This window comes from Pelmatolapia mariae, linkage group LG9, assembly GCF_036321145.2.
Source record: "Pelmatolapia mariae isolate MD_Pm_ZW linkage group LG9, Pm_UMD_F_2, whole genome shotgun sequence".
NCBI lineage: Eukaryota > Metazoa > Chordata > Actinopteri > Cichliformes > Cichlidae > Pelmatolapia > Pelmatolapia mariae.
This window is the reverse complement of record NC_086235.1, coordinates 11,939,582-11,959,178: the sequence shown is the minus strand read 5'-3', so window position 1 is coordinate 11,959,178 and position 19,597 is coordinate 11,939,582. Positions and strand designations below refer to the sequence as shown.

General features: G+C 40.2%; 1 pseudogene; it reads right to left on the bottom strand.

Moving 5' to 3' along the window:
* The window catches only part of LOC134634113 (integrin beta-1-like), a 28,394-nt pseudogene extending 15,174 nt beyond the window's left edge, over window positions 1-13,220 (bottom strand).
* Window positions 13,221-19,597: the final 6,377 nt, after the last annotated feature.

Genomic DNA, 19,597 nt, shown 5'->3' with positions numbered 1-19,597 from the left:
CAGAGAAGTAACAATTAAAGAAAGTGATCCAGCACGAAACACAAATCAAACAGCACAGTCGGAATTGTCCACAACCGCGCTCAGTTTCACAAATAAACAAAAAACTTGCACCAGCTAGACAAAGGAGGGAAAACTGACATTGTAATAAATTAATCACGCTAAAGTCGCCTCTACACTTTTTTGGAAAGAGCCTTTATACATAGCATATGCCAAGCAGACTTAGTGCGAGATAAATAATATGTAGCCTTAAAATTTTACATCTAGAGTTTTATCAGTTTTATCAACAGAGGATCTATGAAACGAGCAAAGCTGACAGGTCTGAAGAGTACGGTGCATGCTCTCATGTCACAAGTTTACCAACATTTTCCAGAAAGACAGAAAGACAACGCAGTTAAAACCTGTAAAAATACTAAATTACGAGTTTCGCACTATGTTTCACCAAGTTAAAAAACAAATCCAGCAAAGCTGCTTCTACCGAAAGCATTTATCTTTCAGATCAGTGTCTCAAAAGCACCATTAAAAAAATGTGATCCTGCATTTACAAAAGTAAATCATTCACAGTGAAAACCAAAACGCACACAGCGTTTGATAAACGACATTAAAATAATGTATTGCACATCTATGTTTTAAAAATTGCATCAAAATTCAATGCGTATTTTCTCTAAAAATTTACGGTCGAATACACAAACTAACGTGCGGGTGTCAGGCTCAAGGATCGAGTTTGCTGGCTTTTATAAACCTTTATGCCTCTTCCCCCACCCCAAAGCACAGACCTCAAATTCGCCTTAACTATCCCCCTCCCCAAAGTGCAGTTGTTAAAAACACACAAAATCTACCATTTCGGTTAGAGTGTGTAAAACACTATTGCAAAAGTAACTCCTGTTTGTATATATTCACACTGAAAACTAAAACGCATCGGCTGATAAACACTAATTAAATAATGCGTTGCACATCTGTGTTTTAAAGAATGTCTGGGAAAGCCCTCGCCTATTTTTGTTTTAATTATTTTAAATTTTAACTGAAAATGAATGCGAACTAACGGCGCTGTTCTTAGGTGAAAGGTTTTTTTGGGGGGGATGCAGTTATTTAATGAAAGGGATAAAAGTTTGGTCTCTCTCCACATCCTTATTCACCATTTCTTGAGATAAACAGCGTCTTAAAGTCTGAAACAGCCAACTAACTAGCTACTAACTGTAGAAAATCTGCTTATAAAACACACTGACGTTTCAGCTTGATTTTCTGACAACAAAAGTCTTTCTATAGAATAAAAGACAAAGTCATTCCTGTTTGTGTAAATTTACCGTGAAAAGCCCGAAATGCCTACAGCGGTTGATGAACCTTTAATTAAAAAACACCCTGCTAGGAGGAGACAGAGCATGCGCAGTGGGACCGCAGGAAGTGTCCCTTTTCGGAAGACTGAAAGCGCGTACATGAGAGTGCATGCGCGCGTGCTCGTACGTGCACAAGATGTCAGTTTTTAAGCTCGGCAAAGGGGGTGTGGGGGGCAATGCCCCCAGGCAAAACCCCCCTCCCCTGACCCCCTGACCCCTCACCCCCCACCCCCACCCCTCACCCCCCCCCCCCCCCCCCCCCCCAAATAGGTATCATATATATTCTTCTACCATCGCTTCAACCGAGGATGGCCGCATGCTAACAGAATCACTCACACAATTTACCACACACAGAGCCGCGGCTACATGCAGCTACGCACCTTGTCACCTACAGAGATGTTGGAGCATCTCCTCCCCTGTTCTCCATGCCTCGGCCTGTGGTCCTTACAGTGGGAGTATAGGAGATGTGCTAGCCCAGTGGAAACTTGCTGTGCTCCATAGCAACCTCAGAGGTCAGTGCCTATAGCCAGTAAAGCAGTTAACCTCTCAAAGATGAGGTGGTGTCAGCAAGCTATACACATGAGGCTAATGACCTCTGTAGGAAGGGAGTTTGTGGCTCACTTACACTATATGCTTCAACAATTATCTGCAGGATGTTGTGGGAGTTGTTGGACAGCATTCTGACCTCACATTTTGGGAAGATGCTTCTTCCCAAAGAAGAAGGGGTGCTTCTTCCCAAAGAAGCATCTTCTTCCCAACAGCATCTTTAATGTCAAATTAATGCTTATGCGTTTATTCAAAGTCTTCCAGCTGGACTAGCAAAAAAGCAAATGTTTCAGAGAGATTATAAGAGTTGATAAGTAAAGATGGTGGCGTACAACCTTTGCCCTTCCACGAGCTAAACTAGCATACGAGCCTGTCGTGTTGTTGCACTGATGCGTGCCAGAGTAGAGGTTCACGATAGTTATAACAGTGTGGTCGGAAGCAAACTCATTACAAACAAAGAAGCAGGCATGTATGCATTTTTCATGACTTACTGTATTCATAATGGGAATGATCATGGCAGTTGTTCAAGTGCTCTGACAGAAAGATCCAGAGAATACAATCATGTCAAATCTCTGGACTGAACTACAGCTAATTCAAATGTGTATCACATAAACTGTGTGTGGAAGGATGGCTTTAGTCATTCATTAATTTATGGAAAAAGTCAATTCTTTGACTGGTTTTGAATGAACCAGCTATGCAATTAAATTAAAGTTGTGGAACCTTTCATTTAGACAGGAGGCGTGCCTGGAGCTATAACAAGGATGGCTGCCAAGCAGATGACTTACTTAAGGACTGTGGAACGTATGTCAGAGCACAGGGGCTTGAATAGCTATGGTGAAAATAACCCCCTCTGATGGCTCAAGGTAAAGATTAACTTTAATTCTGGATTCACCAACATATAGCATAAAGATTCAGAACAACAGTGAACTGGCAATGTAGAACAGCTCATTCCTGTGTGTTATAGATGTCAACTGTGTGCTTAAAGTTAGGGTATTTTCCGTGAGCGGACAGAATCTGCAGGCAAATCATCAGTAAAGTTTTTCGTAGCTTTTTGCTTTTAAGTGGAAATAGGTGGCATTGGTCCTTGATTAGGCACCAGCACTCCATGTGCAGAAAATAGAGAACTGATAGCGAAACCCTTGCAATGAGTCTCATCTATCTTCATTATAATGCAGTTGAGTAGTTTAGTTTACTTCAGCAACTGAGAGTTGCAGTTAATATTTACTGGAGCACCAAATGCACAGTGGAAAACAGTTCTACAATAATGCACATTGTTTTTTTGGTTTTTTTAGGTCTTTAACGTAAAAGGTAACCAGTGAAGATGCAATGTGGTGAAGGTTTTTGGCAAAAGTGCAATGCAAGTGGTTAAAAAAATAATAGATCTTCCAGAAACTGCTACATAATTTTACTCAGTTGGCATCCAAGAGAAGAGGGAAGTGGCAAAACCAGCAGAATTTCTAGCTTAAAACGTAAACATTTTTACAGCAAATAGTAGAAATAAATAGTAAAATAGTACAATAGTTGGTTTTCCCGTTTAATACAGCTATACAAATCAAACTAAACTGAATAAGATTTAAAGTTATGCGTGGTAAAAGAGTATGTTAGCTAACATCTAGGCATTCAAAACATTCAAGACAGTTATCAGTCTTTCCAGGAGTGGGCATCCTAGCAAATTCACCCCATGGTCAGACATTTCAATGCTCAGAGAAACTGCTAAAAAACTCAAGAGCTACATTTTAGACTCTACAGGCCTAAAACCCCCCAAAAATGGCTTGTTTGGAGGGGGTTTCCACGAGAAAGCCTCTTCTCTTTAGAAAACAACATGGCAGCTTGGCTCAAGTTGCCATGTTGCTTCTGAACAAAACACAAAACTTCTGGAAAAATGTCCTTTGGATAGATGAAAAGAAGTGGAAATATCTGGCCATAATGCACACTGTCATGTTTGGAGATAATCAAACACAAAACATCAGCACAAACACCTCATATTAACTATCAGAAGGGTGGTGGAGGGATGATAGTTTGAGCTTGTTTTACAGCCACAGGACCTGGGTACCTGGCAATCATTAAGTCAACCATTATTAACTCCTTGGTATACCAAAGTATCCTAGAGTCAATTGTGAGGCCATCTGTCTGACAGCTAAAGCTGGACTGAAACTGGGATCATGGCAGCAGGTCATGGGTCATTGGGGCCATTGCAGCAGAACAATGACCCCAAGCACAGCAGAGCAGCAAATTTACAACAGAATGATTGAAAAAGAAAATAATCAAGGTGTTTTAATGGCCCGGTTAAAGTCCAAACCTCAACCACATTGTAATGCTGAAGTCAGACCTTAAGAGAGCTGTGTATAAAGAAATGCCAACAAACCTCGATGAAAAAGCTATGAAGAACAGTGGGCTAATATTATTCCAAAACAATGTGAAAGACTGATAAAGTCGTACAGAAAATCATTGCTTCAGGTTATTGTTGCTACAAGCTATAAAACCTATTGAATCATTTAGTTTTTCATGTGACTGCAGAAAATCCTTTGAAAACTCTCATGGAGTGTTATCCAAGCTAGCTAGCATTAGCTAATCAATGCAAATATGATAATTTCTGGTTCCAATAAAACAACATGCAGACAGAAGAAATGCCAGACTTGAGGCTTCCGAAATGTAGTCCATAAATCATTGGGTGATGTCATGGTGGATACTTCCATCTCTTAAATGGGCTACAGTCAGCTTTAGATAACAACTCAAACAGCAAAGCATCAAAATAAACACAAGCAAATAAATATAAATGATAAATTATTGCAGATAGGCCCTGCTATACCTTATACAAAAGGTGCGACTTTTTCAGTGACAGCAAAGATGATCTGGACGTTCTTCTGTCTCAGTGTTTCAGCAATCTGAGCCACCGAAGGATGGTCCTGTCACAGTGGAGTCAGGGCAGATGCAAATTGCAATGCATAACAGTCAGGCCAGAATATATATGTGTAATAAGTAGTTAAGCATGCTCTGCCTCTTCCTTCTATTGCTGTCCTCCCTCTTTCCCTCCCATCTAACAACTCTTTCTATTGCTCATTTCATTCACTCACCCTAACAGACTTTCCATTCCCTCCAAATAGATAAATAAGTACCATTCAAAGAGGAGTGACGCCCGCATCTTGCACATCCATTTTCAGCCTTGGGTGGCCATGCATCCAGACAGAAATAGATTAATAATGCATCCATATTCACTCCACCTGTCTGGACTGGAATGAGGTCAAGACACTAACAGTCTCATGAACCTAATGAGACACCTATATGGATGTTTAACACACGCGTATAAAGAATTACACTCACAAGCACACATCCAGGCGTGCACGCTCTTTGAGCACCTGCACAGCACACACCCACCCAGCCTTCTATACACAACCCGAGTGAGATTAAGAGATGAAAGCTTTGGTTTGAATTACTCCACAAACACTCCAGCTGTTTCCCATCAGGGTGTGCCTGTCAGCATCTTCTTTACCCAGGGAACTGTGCTGTTGATTCTGACCTTTAAATCACTGTCTTTGACTTTCTCTGCAGCTGCCTGGACCTCTATTTCACTGCTTGGATTGCAGACGGGAATCAATTTAGCACGCGTTGCAATATCTGGTCCATAGGATAAACACTGTATGCTCCTTGGGACCACAGTCATCCAAGCATGCATGAAAGTAAGTGAAAACACATATACCTCTGTGATGGCTCATTCTGGTAAGGTAAAGCTTCGGTTTTTACCTGTGAGTATAACCGTGGGATTTCACAAGGCAGAATTAATCCGTTTTCTCAACAAGTGAGATGAGTTTGAAAAGAAACTGACAGACAACCCCAGCAGACAACGAGCAGCATTATTACCCGATTAAACTGTGTTGCAGAGCAATAAAAGGATAGAAATCTGATATTTACACTCCTTTTAGTTCTTGCAAGGTCTTTATTAATTCATGAAAAATATTTGTCTTTTGTTGCTCGTGTATATTTTGGGTTTATAAAAGCTTTTTTAGTGAAAATGGATCTAAAAGTAATTTGCATTGCTCCGAAATGCTATGTTTGCTAGAAGTAGCAGTATCTATCTATCTGTCTGTCTATCTATCTATCTATCTATCTGTAATCTCAAAAGTATCCAGTCGTCTGCCTCAGTAACATTCAGTCCAATTCAGTTTTATCTATAAAGCGCCAAATCACAACAGCAGTCGCCTCGAGGTGCTAAACATCCCATTCTTAATCCACAGGGTTTAATATGGATTACCCATCGGAGTTATAACAGCTTCGGCTCTTCTGGTAAGGCTTTCCACAAGGTTTACGAGTGTGTTTATGGGAATGTTTAACCATCTTCCCAGACCTGGTTTGCCGTCTCTGGTCTAATTCATCTAAAAGGTGTTTTATGAGGTTGAGGTCAGGACTCTATGCAGGCCAGTCACGTTCTTTCACACTCGCTCGCTTATCTATGTCTTTATGGACCTAGCTTTGTGCACTGGTACGCGATCATGTGGGAGCATGAAGGCGCCATCACCAAACTGTTCCCAAAAAGTTGGGAGCATGAAACAGTCCTAAACGTCTTGTTATGTTGACACATTAAAAGTTCCTTTCTTCAGAGCTAAGGGACTGAGCCCAACTCCTGGCCCAACTACCACACATATAATCGCCCTTCCACCAGAGGCCATTGAAGGTATTGGAACACCTGAATTCAGTAATTTGGATTGGTGTACCTGTCTATAGAGTCCAGTGACAGAGGAGAACACACTTTTTTGTTTACTGTAGCACTACAAATCTTTAACCTCCTAAGACCCGAACTCTTCCACGGCATGCATTTTTCATTTCTCTTTGATATTTGGTCACATTGGGGCCCAATGAATGTAAAAACAAAGAATTACCAGATTTTTTTTAACCTTATTTTTGTTTTTAAGAAAAATAAGAGCCAATATGAGGATATTGGTTTAAAATTTTGATAGAACAGTAGCAGAATAGTGTCCTCGTAAGTGGATATCAGGCCCTTGTACAGCAAAATTGAGTATTTTGGTCTAAATAACCCAAAATGTGATGTCCACATATGTGGACGCCAGGTCCTAGGAGGTTAAGGAACAGATCACATCATGAGAGTGCTTGTTTTTTTCATGGGCTGAAAAAATATTATCCATGGTCTGCTGTAGCACACTGAAGTAACATGGACATATTGTTGATTTATGCATCCGTTTTTTTTTTAACAGGGGGCTAGAGCCTATCCCAACTGATAATGGGTGAGTCTGTAACAGGACTAATACAGAGAGACAGACAGTCACTCAGCCCTATGGCCAATTTAGAATCACCAATTAACCTGACATGCATGTCTCTGGACTGTGAGAGGAAGCTGGAATACCTGGAGGGACCCAATGCATGCACAGTGAGAACATGCAAGTCCCATGCAGCTGACAGGTTTGAACTAGGAATCCTTGTGTTAACCACTGTGCAGTTGTTGAAAATGCACTTTTTTCTCTGGATATCCTAAAACCATTAAATAAAACATTAATTCTGCAATGATTTTCAATGTTTGGCCCATTTCAGTGTAAGTCCAACTATAATAGACCTATAATGAAAAAACCATTTAAGCTTGAACTTTTTTTCTTTAGTGAAAATAAAAAAAATCAAAGTTCTTCTAAAAAATGTATATATTTGTAGCAAGTGACACTTCCCATCATTTGGAAGCACAATGCAGGATAATTTTCCATCTCCAGCAACATGGAAAACAGCATCCGTGGAGAACACCAGCAGACGGGTCACGTTTCTCCAGCCAATCTGCTGCTACAAGTGAAGAACATTTAGTCAATAAATTACCGATTGTCAGCAAATTGAACACAGTGACCACGACCTAAGTGTTTCTTACAGACTTCTAGAAAAGAATTACCTTCCTGCTTTTCTATGTAATCAAATAACTGTGAATGAGTAATACTTTGTGCCTTCAAGTTTAGGGCTTAGATCAAAAACCTGTGAAATTCAATTATAGAAATCAAATTTTCATGTTTAAGAGCTTGTGAGTCTAAGATACACCCAAAAATGAGCGATGCAGTTTCCCAAAGGAAGCTTAGTATTCTGTAATAGCCCTTTCATCTATTGTCTGCAGTCTTTCCACTTCCTCCACATAACGCCCACTCAAACAAAAGCAACAATATCTGTATTGCAGTCGAGCTCCCTGCTGGGCTTTCTCACATTACCTCACACATGGTGGCCTGCATCAGGGCATCCAACCCACCCTCTGGTGAATCCAGGTTACTGGAGATCCGCTGCCCCCCTACCAGCTCTGTGAAGAGGCTTCCGTTGGTGGTGAGGCTTAGGATGTTGTGGTAGGTGAAGGGAGGGGTGCAGGGCCAGGGCTAAGTCCTTTTACAGGGATTTCTGAGCATGTCCTTTGCAGTGCTGATGTATAGCATCACTGTCTCTGGAAAGGAACAAAGGAAAATAAGAAGTACTGTGTGCTGAGAAGTGAATGAAAAAAAAGGATAGGGTGTGGGGGGTGGGGGTGGGGGGGATAACTAATGGTTTCCTGTCTCCCAACAGCTACCAGTTGTCCTTGAGCAAAGCACCTAATTCCCAATCACTCCAGCAGTGCTGCTCAGTGGTCAGTAGTAAGATTATGATTATATTGGGCAGCTCCCAGGTGTATAACTAAGTAAATGGGGCACAAGGGTATTCAAAAAAAAAAAAATGAATATGCAGATATAAAAAGTTATAAGAAAATTGCATTAACCTAAATTTCATATGATAAGGAAACTGAGGCAAACAGACCCAATCTGAAGTCACTGGTGATATTCTTCATTTCTTTCATGAGGTCAGCCCCCAACTTTTTAACATTCATCAGGTCATCCTCCATGGAAAAAGACAGATCCATCAGGTAGTACAGGTCTATGGGGTAGTCCTTCACCTGTTTGAACTTCACCTCAAAGCTCTGGGGTTCTCCTATAGATGGGAAATGTGGAAATTCTACTGCAAAACACACCACAGCTATAAAAGTAGCTAGTTGTGGAGGGTTTCTACTTTTACATTGATATTTTTATGCAGTTGATACAAAAAGATTTTGTGGTTCATGGTTTCTTTTGTGTGTGGGTGTCGCTGGGTGTTTTCGGTCTCCTAACCGGAGTCATTACTCAGCCAAGGTTGTGCACAATACCCTGTAAACCTGATTTGGTCATTGCTTCTAAAGGTGTTTTTTTTTGACTGACTTACGACTGTTTTAGTTTCATAAGACGAACAGGAAAGCTTGAAGGAAAGCTGTCATTAGGTGAAATCAGTCACAAGGAGAGAGCTGCACCAAAAATCTCGAGACTACTTTGGTCACTAGCAGATTGCCACAGTCATCCGTTATGTCTACATGGAAGACCTTGACTTGTCTTCAAACACTTGTTAATTTCTAGCTGAGTGATATTAAAAACTTGAGAAGGAGTAACACAGACTAGAAATGGAGAGAGTTCACTTTCAAAATACAACTTATGCATCAGTGCTGAAGCCAACACATTTCACCAGGTGGAACTTTAAAGGCAATGCATTTTATGTCTCACTGTTCAGAGTTTCAGTACTGCTTATAAAAAGTATTTTTAGCAAACTAGCAATCTACTAGTGACTCAAGCAATTGCAAGGAGTTTTTTGGCCAATACACATTGTTCCCTAGCAAATATCAATCCACTCTGATCCACCATCCATTGTCTTCCGCTTATCCTCCCTGCTACCAGGCTGGAGCCTACTCCAGCTACCATAGGGCAAGAGGGTGAGAGGCAGGGCTAACACATAAAGACACTCACATTAACACCTATGGGTAGGGATGGGTATCGAAAACCGGTTCTTGTTGAGAACCGGTTCCCACTGTTTCAATTCCTTGGAAGTGTTTGCCATTTTTGCAAACGATTCCCTTATCGATTCCAGTCACCCCGAATGACGTCACCACGTTGCGGAGCGTCATTTACCTGGCAGGAAACATGGCGGCTCAAACGCTAAAAAGTTTGCTTATACTTTATACTATACGGATGACAACAGGGCAACTTGCAATACTTGCAAAGTAGATATTTCATTTAAGGGAGGAAACACTACGAATATGCAAAAGCATTTGCTCACAAAACACGCGATGACCTTAAATGAATGTCGTCTTTTTAATTCCGCTCCGGACTCGTGAATCTCAACCCAGCAGCAGCGGTAACGTTTGCGCGTCCTCTCCCGTTAATGCGGCAGGTAAATAATTAACTAACGGTGCATATTATGTTAGCGCGATCTGCCTTATTACAAAACCTGCCATTACTGTGCATTTAGGTGACCATGATGAGAGAGACAGAGTCTGGCTGGCGCTCGCTGGCAGTTCTCGCTGCAGTCTACCGGTAGCGTCTCCTTTCAGGCCAGAATGTCACTGAGCAGTGACTAAGTTTGTGGTAAAAGGCTTGCACCCATTTGCCACAGCAGATGCCCCCGAGTTTCGGGAAGTGAATGTGTTTAATTGTAGGCAGGCACATTACTATTCTTGTGTAATTGCTACAGAATAATTTATGTTATACTTTGTTATTGCTACAGAAGAATATTTATTTTATTATTTTACATTTACAATTTTTCCCCCGGGGACACTGTGACACCCCATTGAAGAGCCGTAGGCTGGATCTCTTAAGATCTCACTGTTGGGTTTGTAAGGCCATGTTACTCCTAAATTTCTATCTTGTTCAAAGAGAAGATATAAAACAAAGTTCTAAGCTAATCAACCTTAGTGTTCTCCTTTTTTAAAAAGAATCGATAAGAGAATCGATAAAGAATCGAATCGTTAAACAGAATCGAAAATGGAATCGGAATCGTGGAAATCTTATCAATACCCATCCCTACCTACGGGCAATTACTAGTTAATCTAATCAAATGTCTTTGGACTGTGTCAGGAAGCTGGAGTACCCAGAGAGAACAACAGTGCTAATCACCGCACCACATTGCTGCCACCCCAGCAACCAGTGGTTGCAAAATGGCTGCAGACTGGTCTTTAGGGCTGTGTGACTCGGGCCTTATTCACTTGACTTTGCATTGTCACCATGATACAGTACATGTAGTGACCTTTCCTTCCCGTGATGTTATCACGATAAAGGCTAAGTGCTTAAAAAATTGCATTACACAAACTAATGACATTGGCTACATCTGTCTTTTATGCGCAGTTTGCTAAAGCTAATAAGTGACATTACTAATGTCATTAAAAAATGCATGAATTATACTGGTAATTTATACCCACCTGGTCTGAGGTGCAGCAGGACAGTCTGAGGCTGGAGCTGGGTCACTACTCTGTGCCGGCGTTTATGTCTTTGTTCTTTAGGATGAAAGGTGATCTTCCGGTTTTTCAGAAGGACAGTGGAACCTCTAGGGTCCTCCAGGTGATCAAAAGGACAGCCCCTCTTTAGCAGGGCTCCGGCTGTGTCGCAGTGCTCCCATATGTGCTGACCCACTTCTAGAAAATTCTTTACACAGGTTTAAGTTAAGTTCAATGCCTTACATCAACACTGACTGTAAAAAGGGCAAAGTCAGTGCTGCAGTTAATGGAAGCAGTACAGAAAGGATGTGAATGTGTGTGTGTGTCTCTGTGTGTTTCTTTTAACTCAAAAAACGAAGCCCTTCATCTTTCAACAACATCGTTAAAATGGAACACATATGATGTTCCATATTCAAAACTTGCTTACAGGGTTTTCTGTTGTTATAAAACACATGCTTACATCACTGTTTAATACAACACAACATGCACACCACAACATATGATGTACTAAATATACAGTACTGTGCAAAAGCTTTGAACCACCCTCGAATAGTTTATATTTTTGCTTCCAAGGAGACATTCATGCAGTTTTTTTTAAAGGCGTCTTGAGCTATAATTTTTCAGACTTTCTGAAGGTCTTGCTAAGTTTCCCTTTGGACAGTGGCTCCTTTTTCACTCATTTTCAGTTCAGTCCTTGTGTCTGACCATTTTTAGAGGGATCTTTTTTAGTTGTTAAACCATTGAACTGAGAGAAAGAGAGATAGGAAGAGATAACACAATTTAATAGACATAAAATAGTACTTTTGAACCAACAAGCTGATTCTATTAGCTGAAAAGATGCGATATTTTGGCATCGTGTGCAGTCTGCCCATAAAAAATTAAGGAAACTGGAGAACTGGACAAATAGAGGATAGAAGAAGTGGCATGCCTAAAAAAGCCATAGCATCATCAGCTATTGCTATAGCTATAGCAAAATGAAGATTATATGAAAGTTATGTTCTTCAGAAATAGGAAAAAGTGCAGCAAACACCTGACACAGCACCTGTGAGAGGTGCTTGAGTTCAATCTTGATCAGAAATGTTCTCAGTTGAAGGGTGGCTGTCGTGAAGCCATTTTTTAAAATATTCACCTTCAAGTTCCTTAGATTGCACAGACTCTGTTTTTGCCTTCTATATTTTGCCTTCTATATTTTACACCTATTTCCCAAGCAGCATATGAAGATATAAGGTGTGGCTTGAGACTTTTACACAGTACTGTAATTTAAGTAATTAAATATGTAATTACTTAATTTTATTAGGATTAATCAGTAATAGCATTCAATCTTACAGTTTTTTTTAATCGGTTTGGTACTATTTTCATAACTAAAGTGTGCATTTTCAAATCTCTCAGTACAAAACTCACATTTGATCACATTTGTAACACCACTAGTCATTCTTTCAAATCTGATGTCATGATTTCATTGTATTTGCACATATTTACATTCCACGTAATCATTGTATCAGAACACATGATCATTGTGATATATTTTGAGAACATTTGCTTTAATCACGCTCTTTTTTCAACTTAGTACTTTTACTAATCATTTCATCCAGGAGCAAATAATACAAGGTAAGCGATTCAAATTGTCCTTGGTGATGAATGAGTGTAACTGAACTGTAAAACTGTACACAGCAAATATTACACTTATGTTCAGAGATCTATCTCTATATCTATATATCTATCTATCTATCTACACACGAAAAAGGGAGAAAAAAACCAAGTCATTTACATAAGCAAAATATTGTCATGGTCTGGGCGGGCCTGAGTAACTTTCCACAGCATCAGCTCTCCTCCTCTGGGTGGAGCCCTTCCTGCCCCTCCCCGTTCCTCAGCTGCAGGCAATTATTCTGGCAGTATTTAGGAGCAGCGCACACTATGAGTCTTCGCCAGATCGTCTGCTAACCTCAGTTAGTTCACAGCCTCATGTTCCTGTGTATTTATCAGTGTGCATTACTTACCTCTCTCTTCCTATCTCCTAGTCGGTACTTGGACTCATCATTCCAAACCCTGCCATAGCCTCGCTCCTGGATTCCGGTCAGCTGCTGCTTAATCCTTTTCAGACAAACTGCCATTCACACCTGCCTGCCTCCCTGCATACCTGTATTGGACTCAGCACTCGCCTGGACCTCGCCTCGCCTCCACCTCCAGCTAATCCCCGCCTGCGAACACGTAAGCCATCCCAGCTTGTTAAATGGAGAAACGCTCACAACTCCTTGGACTGTTCTGATTTTCCTCTCCTACGTTTCAGTGCCCTGGTCTACCACAGCTTCCACCAGCCCCACTCCAGTCTCAGCAGTTTAGTGACCTGACTGTTCCATGCTCGCCCTAGCCCCGCACCTCACAGACACCACGCTTTTTGCACCAAGCTTAATCTTGTTTTCTGTCTTGAATATTTATGTTAGGAACACGTGTAAATGTTTGTTTTCGCAAATCACTTCGAGCTTCCGGTCTTTGGTTCTGCGCCTGAGTCCATTCCACGCCACGGGCCTCTGAGCTATGACAAATATATTTTTATTTTTATTTTATTCTTATCACTTTTACACAATTAATCAAGCCGGTCATTAACATTGGGCCATAAATTTTCATCAACATCAGTGGATGTCTTTGTTGTTCAGGCATTTCCACCACAGCCAACTCCTGCTGGTCAGTCAAAACACATGGGTGACCACCACCAGGTTGTCTCCTGTTAATTCTGAGGACAATCATATACTGTCAATATTGAAGTATTACAAAGTCACATTACTGTAAACTGACAATTACATGTTGTTCTTCTATACAATAGGGTACTATTTTTTTTTTAGACGTAAAGTTGCTATAGCAGACATACCGGTTTTCTTGGCGAAAAGTTTGGATGATAGAGCTGACAGTTGACCTTTGTAAATTAGGCTGTACCAACCTGGCAGCCTCAGCCATGGTAAAGCCTCTGTTAACCACATGGTCAACAATGATGGCCCGGACTTCATTAGAGATGATGGTGCGTTGTCTTCTGCCTACATTTCTCTGAAGACCACCTCTCTGTCGAGGAGCACCACCAAGGTTTCCTCTCCCTATGAGTCTATCCTGCTCCATATTTGAACAGTGCAAAGTCTCAAACACAGTTCTACTTATATGGTAACTAATTGTGATCATCAGGGGGAAACAATTAGCAATTAGTATTTCTAGATTGAAAGCTCTTGCAGCAATGTGTAACTTACAAATGACCAGACAACCATCAGTCAAGTTGAAAATCCATGCACATAATGAATGATTCATTGATTAAACATTAAGATCAGTTGAATTGAATGACAGACAAATGTATTAAACTGAATAATAAGAGATGCAAATCAAATATTTTATAGTGGTAACATTATGAAAGGCAGTAACTGTGAACGAAACATTTATTTAGATGAAACACTTATTTTGTGTAGTGAAAAGGATATTTTGTCATTATGTGTATTGTACTAACACAATTGGAAATATGCTGAAATGTTTGAAAAAGGTGCACTTTTGATGATCTGTTGTGATATAAGTACGAAGAGTTTTGAAAATGTACCAATTGCTTGTGAAAACTGCGCCAAACCAATTTAAAAAAAAAACTGTAATACAAAATACAAACTAGGACTTAACCCATCCACTGCTAACTTTTCAAGGTCTCCACTTAAATAAATTGGAGATTTCTATATCCACTAAGCATCTCTCTGTTAAGGGAAAAGATCTGGAGTACTGAAAAACTTTTTGTGGACCAAAAATATACTTGGTGCTCAGTTAACAGTGAACCCGCCAAAAAAGAAGTCACAGAGTATTTCCAAGGCCATTCACCTCCTAAGTATACCAGGCACAATGTGGCCCTGCTGCCAGGCACTCTCCACAGCTCCTGACCCCTTGACTTTCACATTCGTGATGTGAATGGTCTGCAAGAGAACAGAAACCAGCAAGAGGCTCCAATATTCCATCATGTGAATGCACCATAGAAGAAGAAGAAAAGCAAACTTTGCTTTTTATGCTCTGTACTGGATACATTTTGGAAGTCAAGTAAAGATCAGATCAGATTTTCCTCTCTCTGTTTCTCATAGCACAAAATCACAAATTGTCAATGCACATTTTTCCTTGTCAGTCACCTAGCAACACTTTTCTTACAACTCAAAAAACATTCTATAGTTTGTACTTGACCTCCCATGTTAAAAATACAGGCTTTGTGGATTACATTTCAAGCCAATATATGATCAGAACCACACTGTTGGCTGTTTGTTATCAGTTTAGTCACACTAAAACTCTGTATGCATCAATACCTCCTAAATCTTAGTCCATAAACAGATTATTTTTTTTAAACTACAGAGGTATCTTAACTGTTTCAGCTAACAGAATCTCTATAAACTGATATCTGCTTATGAATACGCAGATAACTGTAGTCTAGCAAACAGGTGTTTTGTAGCACTTTCTGTTGATCAGTCACACTTGAGAACATTTTGTTGTGTGGATACAGGATGTCTTGCCACTGACATACTCCCACCATGTAATAATAATTCAAAAACTGAAAAACTAACACCGAAACCAATAAAAACTAAACTAAAAAGAAATCATTTTCAAACAATAAAAACTAAACTGTAACAAGAAAATCCACTCTGGAAACTAACTGAAACGGAACTGAAATAAACCCCCCAAACAAACAAACAAATACCCCCCCCCCCCCCCCCCCCGAAAAACAAGAAGTCAGAATGTAATTAAAAAAATAATAATCATAATTCAAACTCCCCTGCAACCCTGAATTTGATATGCATAATGAAATAGGTGGATAGATGGAAACAATGGCTGGTGGACAGAACAAGAAGTTTTGAGGCACACATATGTTTTTTTAACTGGATACCCTGCTTATATGTTCAAGTATAGATGGTAAATAAAAGATGGACGCAAGCTTTAGGGTCAGAAAAGTGCCATAAACCTGGCTCCCGGGTATTTGTCTGACCTCTTGCAGACTTATACCCCCCTTAGATCTCTTAGATCAAGGGATCTTTTGCTTTTAGCCGTACCAAGGTCGAGGCTGGTTCATAGAGGCGATCGAGCATTTGCAGTCATAGCGCCTAAGCTGTGGAATAATTTACCCCTATACATCAGACAGGCTCCTACAGTCAATCTTTTTAAATCTTATCTTAAAACACATTTTTATTTACTGTCTTTTAATACAGCATGAGAGATATTTGTTAATTCACATTTGGTGTTTGCTATCAATACTCTAAGTTATTTTATTAGGTATGTTGTATTCTTGTACAGCACTTTGGTCAACGCTCTTGTTGTAATTAAATGTGCTATATAAATAAATAAACTAAAAACTATAAACTATAACCTGCATTTTTGGCAATGGCCAGCAGGGGGCGATACATTTGGTTGCAGAAAGGAAAAGGAAAATGACCTCTTGAGTATTTTCCTGTTGAGTGTATGGTCTTAATTATGAAAGTGAAAAAAAAAAGAGATAAAGGGAGGTATGCTTTAGGGTTACTTTCTTATTTAGAGCCACAACTATTTGGAAACAGTTGGACTTCACATGGTGGGCATACTGGTGGCTAGTAGAGTTTATGGCCAAACAAAAAATACTGTTGCCCCCAAAGGATAAATCGGCTAACTAGCCGCTGGGTTCCCTCATTCGTAGTGAGCTAATGCAGTGGTCCCCAACCACCGGTCCGTGAGTCTTTTGGTACCGGACTGCGAGAGTGGAGGCTCAGGTGTGAAATTTATGTTTTTTATCGATTTTTATCGTTATTTTGTTATTGTTTTTATCGTTAACTAGGTTTCCCTGGGTCTTTTCCCATGTGTTATGAATAAATCTTCTTTTTTTTTGGTAGCGGTACTGGTTTTATTTTGTTGTATTTATCCGCGACACCTTAAAGGACGATCCCTGAAAATACTGTCGGACATAAACCGGTCCGTGGCGCAAAAAAAGGTTGGACCGCTGAGCTAATGTACCTGACTGTTTGCTGCAACTTCATATTTAGCATTCAGACACACGAGAGGGGAGTCTATCCTCTCACAACTGTCTGCGAATGAGTAGTGATTACACAGACGAAAGAAATCCTGGATATCTTTCTGTGAAGGCAACTAACATAAGTGTATTTTATAAAATTTGATTCAAACCCATTTGCTTTTATCAATGTGACACACTGCAAAAAAATAAAAAATAAAAATTGCCCCACAGAAGTGAACGCACGTCCACCTGCTGTCCCATCGCGTCTGGAACTGCGCTGCATATAAAAGAGAGAGCAGCTCAGCCTGCAGCAGATGACAAGAGCAAATTTTGACTGGCAAACAACTGGTGGGATCCGGGCTACAATCTAAATGAGAATTTCTGAGCGGCAAGAATAATGAGACAGTTTACTTTCATTGCATCCTCAATGAGAAAAGTATTGACCCACCTTGTGTTCCTGTGGCTTTGCATCTGCAGTACAATAACAGGACAACAGCAAATAGGATGCTCATCTGGAAGAATAAAAAGTAATTTACTGGCTAAAATGTTGACCATTCTTTCCTCTCAAATCATTAAGGCAGAGTGGAGTTGTAATTGCTGTTTAAGGAAAATAATCTCTGCACTGAGCAGCTTACAAAAGACTATGAATTTGACCTGTGGGTGTTTGGTTTATACAAAAGATATAAAAGGCACTTACCTTGACTGATTCTACTGTGTGTAGACAAACGTGAAGGAGAGTAGGGGTGCCTTCCCTCTGGGGGAGGGACCAGATGGTTTCTTTATACACATCCTGTGCAAAACACGAGCTGTGGGACTTTGCCACCTCTCCCTCCCTCTGTTATCCTCTTTCCTGTAGCAGCCACAAGTGGATCAACTGGCTTATGTTTCAGGGTCCTGAGCAGCAAATGATCTCTTCAAGTAAGGCCAAAGATAAAGAGAATAATTCCCCAGCTTTCTGCTGAGAAAAGCTGAAGAAAAGAAAAAGACACTTACTTGTCATACTTGTCCTCATATAGCACTGGGTCGGTGTTAGAGAGCACACGCTATCTCTTACAATCTTTGCACAGCTCTGCTTTCTCGATTGTTTGGCCTCGCTGACCACAGCATGCGACTAAAGCCCCAAAAGACATTGACCCAGCAGCACACAAGCTAAATGAGTTTTGAGGACACAGTTCTTGCTCAAAATACAAAGGCTCAGGACTTTCCTCCACTTGCAAGAGGAGATATTTTAAACCTCAAATCCAATGCGTTGAATTTGCAAGGTGGAGAAGTCAAAAAATAAGCTATGTGAATGATAACGGTAGCTTTATTTGCATGCAGCTGGTGGGAATAATGAATAATAGTATGGTTTTATCTCGCGCAGCAATAGCTGACTGATCACATAGCATCACAAGCTAAAATAATAGGGGGATTTTCTGCAGAGCTCTATTAAAGACAGCAGTAAATATGTATAGAAATTTCCTCGAGATCAAGCGGCTCTCACTGCCCACTCTAAACCTACTATAACAGCAAAAACAATGGAATTAGTCAGTGTGCAAAAATGAGCTGGCCAATACAAAGACGCGACAGTTAGTTTGCTTTCCCGTCTTAAAGATAAAGGATTAAACAAAAAGACCACTTTCCACTATTGCTGACTTCGATTTGGTTTAATTCAATTCAAATTTCTTTATCAGCCCGTGAATGGAATTTTATTTGCAGAGTTTAAAACAGAAATCCATAACAAATCAGCTCATTCTCAAGCGTGCAGTCAAACTTTACAAACAGTTCAGGAAAAAAAAGGCAAAGAAAATGAAGTTTTCTCATAATATATGAAGCGATATGGTTCTAAGAGCAAAAAGTTACTGACTCATTTTAAAGCAAAATATAGAAAAGGCATCAAAGGACAGAGAAAGAAGACCACGCAGTGTTGGCTCAGGTCTTTTAAGGAGATTTTCTTTGCCCACCACCATCCTACTTGTATGCTGTTCTCTGTGTTTTTTTGTCTTTACTTCCAAATATCAACCGGCAGCTCTTCTGTTCTGCCCAAAGGGACATTGATCTCGGGTCACTGAGTATGGGCAGCCTTTGAGAGGCGAGTGTTAAGTGTCTGTGCTCCCTGCTGAAGAAATAATACACAAACCTCTTCCAAATTACATCATAGTATACATTTTTACAGCTTGGTAAAGCATCTTCTTCGCTGTATCCGTGAGAATGGAGCTGGGGGTATTTCCAAGTTGAACTTGTATTTCAGTGGCAACCTTAAGGTCCATTTATTAGCACTTTCTAAAGATTCCAGCTGCATCCCACGGCCATCTCTAAAGTTTCATTATCAAGAGCAAAAATGATGTGACCTTGAAGTTAATTTTGCCCGACTGGTGTTTGGCCAAGATAGTTCAACCTGATACTAAACAGCTTGTAGTATTTGCCAGCCGAAGGCCACGATAAGGGATTGAGAGCATAGCATGGAACATCTTGTTAGTTAGCATTTTGTTAAAGATATTTACGAAAGCTAACAGTGTTATGACATTTTTGACC